The sequence below is a fragment of the Bombyx mandarina genome, chromosome 20, assembly GCF_030267445.1.
Source record: "Bombyx mandarina strain Sakado chromosome 20, ASM3026744v2".
NCBI classification, from domain to species: Eukaryota; Metazoa; Arthropoda; class Insecta; order Lepidoptera; family Bombycidae; genus Bombyx; species Bombyx mandarina.
Window position 1 is genome coordinate 10,480,635 of NC_143226.1, and position 10,386 is coordinate 10,491,020.

The 10,386-nt window shown below is 37.0% G+C and overlaps 1 protein-coding gene across 1 annotated transcript in view; it reads right to left on the reverse strand.

Moving 5' to 3' along the window:
* The window catches only part of NGR-A5 (neuropeptide receptor A5), a 108,253-nt gene extending 102,718 nt beyond the window's left edge, over positions 1 to 5,535 (reverse strand). Inside the window, exon 1 of the mRNA XM_028173713.2 lies at positions 5,252 to 5,535. The gene's annotated coding sequence lies outside the window, so the exon portion shown is untranslated. The remainder of the gene's footprint in view (positions 1 to 5,251) is intronic.
* Positions 5,536 to 10,386: the final 4,851 nt, after the last annotated feature.

The following is a 10,386-nucleotide window of genomic DNA, read 5'->3' on the forward strand; positions in this document are numbered from 1 at the left end:
TTTAAAATATAAAAAAAAAAACTAGCTGACCTGGCAGACTTCGTAGTGCCTCAATCGATAAACAAAAAACCTAAACTTTTGTATAAAATAAACTTAAAACAAACAAAAGGAATCCGTCCGACGGGGGACACATCAAAGAAAAAATAAAATTGTTAGTTTTATTTAATTCCGAGCATTTTCATATTTATCTACCTTCTAAACCTTCTCTGGACTTCCAGACCAAAATTAGTTAAATCGGTCCAGCCGTTCTTGAGTTTTAGCGAGACTAACGAACAGCAATTCATTTTTATATATCGACGCTTGAAAGGCAAACGTGTCTAAGCGACAATAACTGCTTTGTACATAAATGATAGGCAATAACCATATTCGATGCGCAATATATATATATATATATCTCTAGGTTTCAATCCTACAGCTACTAGCTAGATTCTACTACAGCTAGATTCGTTAAAATAGATTTTGTTTTCAGGTATTTCAACTTTAAATTAGTCTACTGTAAAGTTCACGCATTGTCGCTTAGTCATGTTTGCCTTTCAAGCGTCGATATATAGATTAGATAAAACTTTATGATTCTAGAGGTGTCTGTGTTGTATTTGAGAAAGGACCTCACTCAATTGAAGGTTAAACTATCGGACGAGAACTAATTGTCAATGAACTGAAAGCAATATCAATTTTCCGGGCTAGACCCTTTTTCGGTAGCTCATATTTCGTGGACCTCTGGATCTACGGAGAAGCTTTGATTGTTTCTCTCTGTATTGTTTTCTTGGTGTTCCACGGCAAGTGCTTCAAGTGATTCTATTGTTTCCAAGTTATCATCACACCATTCTCCATTAGCTTAGTTCATTACTGCTATTACTTTGTTCATCAAAAGTGCTTTTTCAGAGGTAATTTTTGCGAACCATCTGACTCTTGGATGAACTCCCCCCACCACGTTGCTTCCTGAGTGCTATGATATATCCTTCTTCAAAGGAGACTGTGAGAAAGAGAGAGCTTCCCGGTAAGCAGAGACTTGGCTGCGACGCTGGCGTTTCCATTGTCCACGGGTGACCCTAATCACCACCATTTCGGTCGTTTACCATCGACGTCTAGTCAAAACAGTTTTTATGATCCCCAAACTTAAAGTGATGTCAAATGACGAACTGCTCCGGGTCACTGGAAATTTACAATTGTAGTCCACTACGTGCAATAACAAAAGCGTTTATCGCTTCCAGAATACTATAGGAAAACTCCACTCCAGTTATGTGTATCTCAAAAAATTTAAGTCTTAATTTCATTGCATAAAAATTGGTACAAAAGAAAGTAAAGAATAAATAAAGGTTTGATAATAAATGGATGATGGCGTCCTAAGTGAACAAGGTTTTCCACAATTACAAAGATATAGTTCGCCTAAGGATAAACTTTTGTATCAGAAACAATGACTTCTCAAGATTGAAATTTATTCTACGTAATGTGTTTTCTCTTTTGTTTTTTTTGTTGTGAAAGTGGGAGAAAAAAATGTTACGATGCTAATTTGTTTTAACTTCTTTTGACTTCACCCGAAGCTATATACCTAATAGAAACTCTTTAAACTTAATTTACAGCAAATTTGAAAACTTATCGAGAACCGATTCCACCTTGCGTCGATAATCCCCATTGCTTAGGGGACATGGCCTCCATGAATGACCTTTTCCAGGATTATTCTGCGCCATATGACTATTTTCGGCTGCATAGATCGTAGACATCGTGGTCTGAAGAGTTAAGAGCAGAGCGTATCTAGTCCGACCAGAGCATTAGACTTTTGCCTTTTCTGCTTCAACCTTGAGAATCGATTACACCACCATTATTTTGGCCAAATATCCAGATCAGAACTCTCCTCACGTCGTTTCCTCACTGCTGAGGATCGTGACCATCACATTTCGACAAGATTTTACTCTTTGTAATGTACTTCTAGCGCCTCCGATCATTGGCCGTAGACAGGGCTTAAGGGATCAGAACTTTTTTATATTTGTTTTTTTTTCATTGGTAATATTAAATCTAATCTATATCCTCTAAATAAATATCAATCAGAGGAGAGCGAATAAGGCTGTTGACTAGGTAATGGCAGGAATAGCAACTCAAAACCAACTCCGTTGACTGTGTGCGTAAAAATTATCAATTTCCCGAGCAGTTATGTTATTTAATTCATTGATCATTGTTGATCAACGCTAATCGAAGGAAGTGACCAGGTATAAAACCATCGGATTCCATGGACAATTCAATTTCAATGTTGCAGTCCACAACGAGATCCCACCGCACTGTCATCAGGTTATTCGCTGTTCAATTCAAAAAACCGAATTGAACAAGCGTTTCGTTCTAGAAATATTCCGAATATGTCCTAAACAAAGTACCGACATCTATATATTAATACGTGAAGCAAAAACTTTGTATCCTTTTTTACGAAAATTGCGCGGACGGAGGAGTATGAAATTTTCCACACTTATAGAGAATATAGAGAAGAAGTGCACAATGCTAATATTTTTTTAAGATAATGCATAAAAGATACATTAAATCAATAAAGAAAACATTACACACACTACCATGTATTTGACGCACACACGCATTCATACTATTTATTTATTGTCAAACTTTTGTATTTGACGTCTGTTGTCAAATTGAGAATAGATTAAATATTGTTTGTCTTTATTAATATTTTTCTATAGTGTAGTTTTGGCGAAATTTGTGATTATAGAAGTATAATAGTCTTTGAAAATAGAATCTTAATAGTGTACAAACTTATAATTTCAATTAATTATAGTCGAATTTCGACTACTGCGGGACCACTAGTATCATACACAAAATTGAGGGGACATTTATGTACGAAACTCAACTGTAGAAGATAGTATACTAGCAATTATTTTCTTATTGCGCGGGAAAAAGAGCATACGGCCCACATTAAGTTGCGTGATTGAATCATCAAAGCTATTGGGTACAGTTAAGCCCCCGTTTACCCCTGAAGAGCTTAAAAGCCTCGTTCAAATAAAGCCACGTCGAATAAAGCGCTTGCTAATAAATATGTAATTTATTCGTTCTTCTGAAATGTAATGGAAGGAACATAACGTTGAATCTCACATTTCATCACACGTGACTGCCTGCTTTAATCAAAATGCGTTTTATGTTTTGTGCAGGCTATGAAATGTGATTTTGCACGTTTTCTATTGTGGTAAGGTAAATTCTCAGTGGGCTTGTTCTTAAATTAAGTCCAGAGACCCCAGTTAGCACCACAATATCTGACCGCCTCGATACGTGGTACTGTTAAGGGGTAGGTCTCTTTTTAAAAAAGGACACGGTGACTGGCACTGAGTTTATTTTATAAAGAAATAATACAAAACAATGTATGTTTCCACTTCTCAAAGCAAATATGTTCTACCGGGCTTTAGCAATATATCGTCTTTATATAGAGACTAGCGACCCGCCCTCGCTTCGCTTCGGAAACATTAAAACACACATGAAACAAAAAAATAAAAATAAAAAAAAAAATAAAAAAAAGTAGCCTATGTTCATCAGGGACAATGTCGGCTTCTAATGGAAAAATAATTTTTCAAATCGGTCCAGTAGTTTCGGAGCCTATTCGAAACAAACATACAAACAAATCGTTCCTCTTTATAATATTAGTATAGAAGTATAGACAATGCATTCAAGAATGCCTCAGTCGGCATTATTATTTATATTACGTTATTATTGAGGGGCATATGTAACAGTACAACAACCAACGCTTTTTCAAAGCACCCATGATTGCATTCTGTTAGGAATACGCAATATCAAAGAGGGCAGAACCACTGCTGGTCAGATCTAATAAAGAAACCGGTTGGTTTATACCATGCGGTCAATCCCATCTATGACTATGAAGAAAAGTCATTTTTTTTTTACAGTTTCACCAGGACATGTAGCTGAGCAAAGGCTCTGCTAGGAGGGGTGAGATTTGTTAACAGCTGCCCGAGCGCCTCCAAAAGAGAACTCAAGAGCAGCTGCTTCGCGAACGAATCTACTACCGGATCGGAATCGCGCCCCGCTGAGAAGATCCGGCGAGAAACTCAGCGGGCTGATGTTTAGGTTAGGTTACACGTCGAACTATTTGCCGAGTTCGACGAGTACGGTTACCGGGTTCCCGAAGCCTGCTCTAATTGTTAGAGCCAAAGGCGTCTAATGCAAGGGTTATTGGGTCTGATGAATCCGTAACGACATACATGCCTAGTCTTTTTTACTGGTGGTAGGACCTCTTGTGAGTCCGCGCGGGTAGGTACCACTGCCCTGCCTATTTCTGCCGTGAAGCAGTAATGCGTTTCGGTTTGAAGGGCGGGGCAGCCGTTGTAACTATACCGGGACCTTAGAAGCTATATCTCAAGGTGGGTGGTTCATTTACGTTGAAGATGTCTATGGGCTCCAGTAACCACTTTATACCAGGTGGGCTGTGAGTTCGTCCACCCATTTAAACAATAAAAAAAAAATAGTCCGTCGCTGGGAACTGACTCCTGAATGATCAGGATTCGGGAAGTAGTCAGCGGCGGCAACGATAAGGCGATTATCATGACGCATAGCCTTATCGAGGTACCGAGGAAAATCATATGTAGTCAAGAAACAATAAAGACGAGAGGCTATATGACCTGCACTCGATTTGTACCAGTAGGTGGATGCTAGGACTTAGGAGGCTGTATAACCCAACTGTGTAACAAAGATGCAGAAAATAATAGATTCAAGAAGAAAATCGACGACTGTAGTGAAAATATTAAATTTTGGTTTTGTTTTTAAATTTTAATGTATCTTAATACTTTTAGTTCTCAACTTGAATATAAATAATGCGTTTGAATACATATTTCCTTTTGCAATTTATTCTTTATTAGTCAATAAATCAGATTATTACTAATAAATTTTAATACTCTTATTAGTTACAGCATTAAAGTTTATGTTCAATTTTTTTTTTGTATTAGTGAATGAATTAAAATTTTCTTTTCAATGACTATTCTGGGTGGTTAAGATTTTTTTTAAATTATATCTGCGTTATTACATTTTTAATGCGCATTTTAAAATCGTTCTTATGTACAGGTTAATCGTATTTTGTGTGCGTGAAAAATTCAAACCGTTTTTAATTCAATGAAAAAGGGAATTAAGAATTACAATACGAATCGGAACTATTTCAAACATCCATTAGTTTTTGGCAAACGATCACGAATCACGTTAAATAATGTTGGTACCTCAAAATAATGAATCGAATTTTGAAAATTCATTATTTACTCACGTTTCAATGTTGGCAGCGCTTCAAAAATTTCTTAATGAACCACGAACAATTAATGCACAAACACTTCAAATGATATTTCGGTAATAAACAATAGTTTGACTAATCGTAAAATATACACAAAATATGCACATACACACGCACACACACAAAAAAGAATTATTTTAAATTTGATGCAAAAATTTCAAAATCCTAATTTCCAAAGCAGTTTATTCAGAATCCTAGTGATTTAAAAATCGAACACTATGCAGTTTATTTCACAAAAAAGTTTCTATTTGTATCGGTTTTTTTTTTAATTAAGTTTATTATTTTACGTTCGCGCGCGTTCCATTGCGGGAAGAGGCATGCACGGTCGACGGTAAGTAAGGAGGGACTGGCGGCTGACGAAGGATTGCTAATCGCCGACTGAAGGAAACGCGGATCCGTGTGCAACGCGACAACGCTTCCAACCTGAATACGGTTTTCATGAGAGAAAAAAAAATTACTATAACTCTATTCCAATTACGAATTCGCATGAGACAAATGTTATTATTATGTTATTGTGTGTGTGTGTGTGTGTGTGTGTGAATTAATTGTATAATGATCTAGATTGTATGTGTATTTTTTAAATTATACTTACAACCATAAAACAAATAAAAAAGTAGTTTAAAAAAACTAACAAAATACGCTTTTATAGAAAATCCAACTTAAAAATAGGAAATAAATTTTAATAAATTCGAATTGAAAATAGTGTAAGAAAAGATGATTTTATTGTAAAAAAAGCGTGGGGCGCATGATATATGAAGTTATAAATATTTTATGAACAGATTTGAGTAGAAGGGTTATTTTGATAATATCCTGAAAAGCACCCCACGCTTAAGCGAGATTGCTTCTTTTTTTTTAAAAATTGAATCGGTGTTCTAGTAGCGTAATACTGAATTTTTTTTCTTCTTCTAAATCTTCAATTTGTAAATATACAGAATTGGTCGATATCTTTTTTACGCGGTAGATATATCCTCGCTCAAATATTTATTTGAGTCTTCTAGTCAATAGTACTGTGATATCGAGTCCAATACTTATTTAATACAAATAAGACATGATATACGCGTATCGCTTCCAAATTTTGTCCGCGTTGTAATACTTTATATATTATTTTAGATGTAAGCCCATTTGAGTGGGGTTTTTCTGAAGCGCTGACAAGGTCATGGAGACTTAATACTTTTCTTTGCTCGGGATCGACCAAGAAGCAGGTTAGTGATATATATATATATATATACCTAGTCAGGTCATAAATTCTGTCACATGTTTAATGTAAAATAATTGAAACAAGTTTATTCATTATGTAACCATTCATATACCAAAATGAACTTAACAAAACATAGATTCTTATGACACTAAAGTTTATTCAAAATGACCTCCGTAATTTTGAATACAGGCCTTCAATCTGCGCGGCCAGTCGTCTATCGCAGCACGAACGAGGTCCATGTCAATATCGGCGGCTGCCTTAATCAAGGATGTCTTGAGTGACTCCAAATTGGGATGAGGCTTTGAGCATGCCTTTTCCTCCAAGTGTTGCCATATCTTGTAAACTAACGGATTAAAATCTGGACTGGAGGAGGGCCAGTCTTCGTGCCGGATGAAGTCGATTTCACGCGCCGCCAGCCAGTCTTGTGTGCTCTTCGCTCTATGAGCTGGCGCCGAATCTTGTTGGAATACCCAGTGCCTGTTATTGAACATGGTATGAGAAATAGATTCCACAAGGTTCGTCAGGACTGTATTTTGATACACAACTGCATTCGTTTTTACACCTTTCTCACAAAAATGTACCTCTGTTAAGCCCCAATAAGAAACTCCCAACCATACCATGAGCGAGGATGGAAAATGACCTCGTTGGACACGCGGAATACGGTTGCTTGCTTCTTCACTATTGTGTGCGTACACCTTATCATTTTGTTTGTTGTAACTCCCTTCTACGGTAAAAATTTTTTCATCCGAAAAAAGAAATTCCCGATATTTTTTTCCCGCGTACCGCTTCAACAAAGCGCGGCATCTCTTCAGTCTCAGGTCCATTAGACGAGCATTCAATCGATGTCCTGTTTTTCTTCGATATGCCCGAAGCCCTAAGTCTTCATTTAACACCCTTTTCACCGTGGTTCTGCTTAACCCCATCTGAAGGGCCAACAGTTTCTGCTTACGTTTGAGATTTCTTTGAATACGCGCCTTCACAGCTTTTATCACTGCTGGAGTCCTAACAGACCGAGGGCGACCACTTCTTGTCCTGTTATCTAGACTAGAGTATTCATTGTATCGTTTGATGGTACGATAAACGAATCTTTTGGTTATATTCAAATTTTTCAGTATGTTAAAAATTTGAATTGGCGCGTAACCGCAACGATGCAACGCAATAACTGCAACACGCTCTTCTTTAAGCGTCCACTCCATATTTAAAAATGAGTAAAATTCTAAAAGTATACATTTTTATTTTCATGAACAATTCGAAATTCGAATTCAATAAACTTTTTTGTGGCCAGCATTCTAAAAGAAAAGTTTTTACTGTGTGACAATACTTATGATCTGACTAGGTATATACATATATTTTTTTTATTGCTTAGGTGTGTGGACCGGCTCACAGCCCACCTGGTATTAAGTGGTTACTGAAGTCCATAGACATCTATAACGTAAACGTGCCACCCACCTTGAGATATAAGTTCTAAGGTCTCAGTATAGTTACAACGGCTGCCCCGCCCTTCAAACCGAAACGCATTACTGCTTCACGGCAGAAATAGGCGGGATGGTGGTACCCACCCGAGCGGACTCACAAGAAGTGATAATGATAATATGTAACGATAGTGATATGTTTTGTGCATCAATAAAATTCAGCATTATTCAAAAGGCTTTATTGCAATAAACTCAGTTGCACCGAATACGTATGATTACGGAACTGCCGCTCGGCCATGGCGCCGTATTTATATATTTATAATAAAAAAGTTATATACCTTTTTTTTTCCACTAATATTCCAGAAATTAATTGGCAATACTAACTTTATTCGCCTTTAATGATTCGCTTAGTCATTCTATACTGATACTTTATGTATTTTTATTGCCCTTGTAGGCAGACGAGCACACGGTACACCTAATGGTAAGTGGTTACCGTCGCCCATGGACTTCAGCAATGCCGGGGGTAGAGCCAATAAGACACATCTCTCCTTATTCTGGTCTATTTATTATTTTAATCAAAATCAAGATAATAAAGACTTTCTTTGGTCACATCGGGGATGAAGATATTATTATGTTCACGGCAGAAATAGTACCGAGTTAATGGTGAAATGTTCGGACTCACTCGGGATAAGCCACTAATCAATATCAACGATGAATAGGACTTAGGGTGGAATAGGACTCCGGCGAGAACTGGGAAAGTGTAGGAATATATTTTATTAGGATTTTTTTAAATTGCTTAAATGGGTGGACGAGCTCACAGCCCACCTGGTGTTAAGTGATTACTGGAGTCCATAGACATCTACAACGTAAATGCGCCACCCACCTTGAGATATAAGTTCTAAGGTTTCAGTATAGTTACAACGGCTGCCCCGCCCTTCAAACCGAAACGCATTACAGCTTCACGGCAGAAATAGGCAGGGCGGTGGTACCGCGCGGACTCACAAGAGGTCCTACCACTAGACTATAAATATCTTACTGGTTTAAAGACTTAAAAGACCATCTTCAAGTATTTTTGCAATAGTTTGCCGAACGACTTCACGGCCCGCCCAGTTGTAAGCCGTTATCATTCGTTAACATCAAAAAGTGAGTCTATAAGGATTATGTTGGGGAAAACACTACTCTGTGTCGGGAAATTTTTATATGACGAAACTTTTTGTGTATATTAATTCTTGATGTCCCCTATAGAATTTTATTTACTGCTTCCGCAAGTTTGTATACAAATTTTTAGGCAATTTTTTTGTCTTTGAAAATAACATGAAGATGTAGTCCATGGTTTATATGTTATTGTGGACAAGCTGACAAACGAAATCGGATCTCAGATGGATGGACGGGAAAAGACCTAGGGGGCTCAGCCCAATACGTTGCGGCGTTGGTCCGACCAGATCCGAACCGCTTTCGATTCGACCTTTCACAGCGCCCTCCACACCGCCAGAGACAAGAATAAATGGAGAAAGATGGGCGTGCGAAGATGATACAAAAGAGTGGTCACGACCCTCAGCAGTGAGGAATACGACTCAAGGAGGAGGAAAGTGAACATCTGTACGTACCGAATTTGTAAATTGTGCTTTCTACGATTCCTGGAATCTGAAGAGAATCTTATACCTTTAAACGAGCAATTCTTGTATATACATATATATGTATATAATCTGAATCTCGGAAATGCCTCCAACGATTTTTATAAAATTTAGTATACAGGGGATTTCGGGGGCGATAAATCGATCTAGCTACGATTTATTTTCAGAAAATGTTGTTTTACTCGTGTTTTCAATAATCAACTTTATCGATAATCAACTTTATGACTCTTTCCGACGTCTATTGGCGAATAACAATACTATTTTTACTGCTTTAAAGACACAACAAGATGGCGTTTTAAATAAAAAAAAACGTGCAAGGTTCGGTCATCATCTAGTGATATTTAGGAGTCAAACGCGTAGCAAAGTATCCTGTTGATGACAAGACAATCCCACTGAGTTTGTTTCGGAAGTCCGTAAGTTTTCGGAAGCCTTGTAACTAGTACTTCTTGGAACCGATTGTAGAATCGACAAGATCTGTCGATGTCAATCCTATCGATTATGATGATATTTATATGACCTAAATTTCATTTCACTGGGATATCTATTTATTTATTTATTTATTTATTTATGTACACACAAAAAGGAAGACATAGTACAGAGTAATAGGAAAATTATGTACAAAGGCACTGCTCATTTCTTTAAGAAATCTCTTCCAGCAGACCTGCGAGAGGATTATGAGAATGATAATTAAAAGTGATGAGTGTGTGTAGAGCAGCTAAAATAAAAAATAGGTACAACATGAGAATTATAGTGTAGAATATATATCTGTCGATTACCAAAACCAATTAACAACAAGCAATGAAATAAATGAATGACAAGCAATGAAATATATAAACATTATTTGTAGGCAAAACAATTTGCTACAAA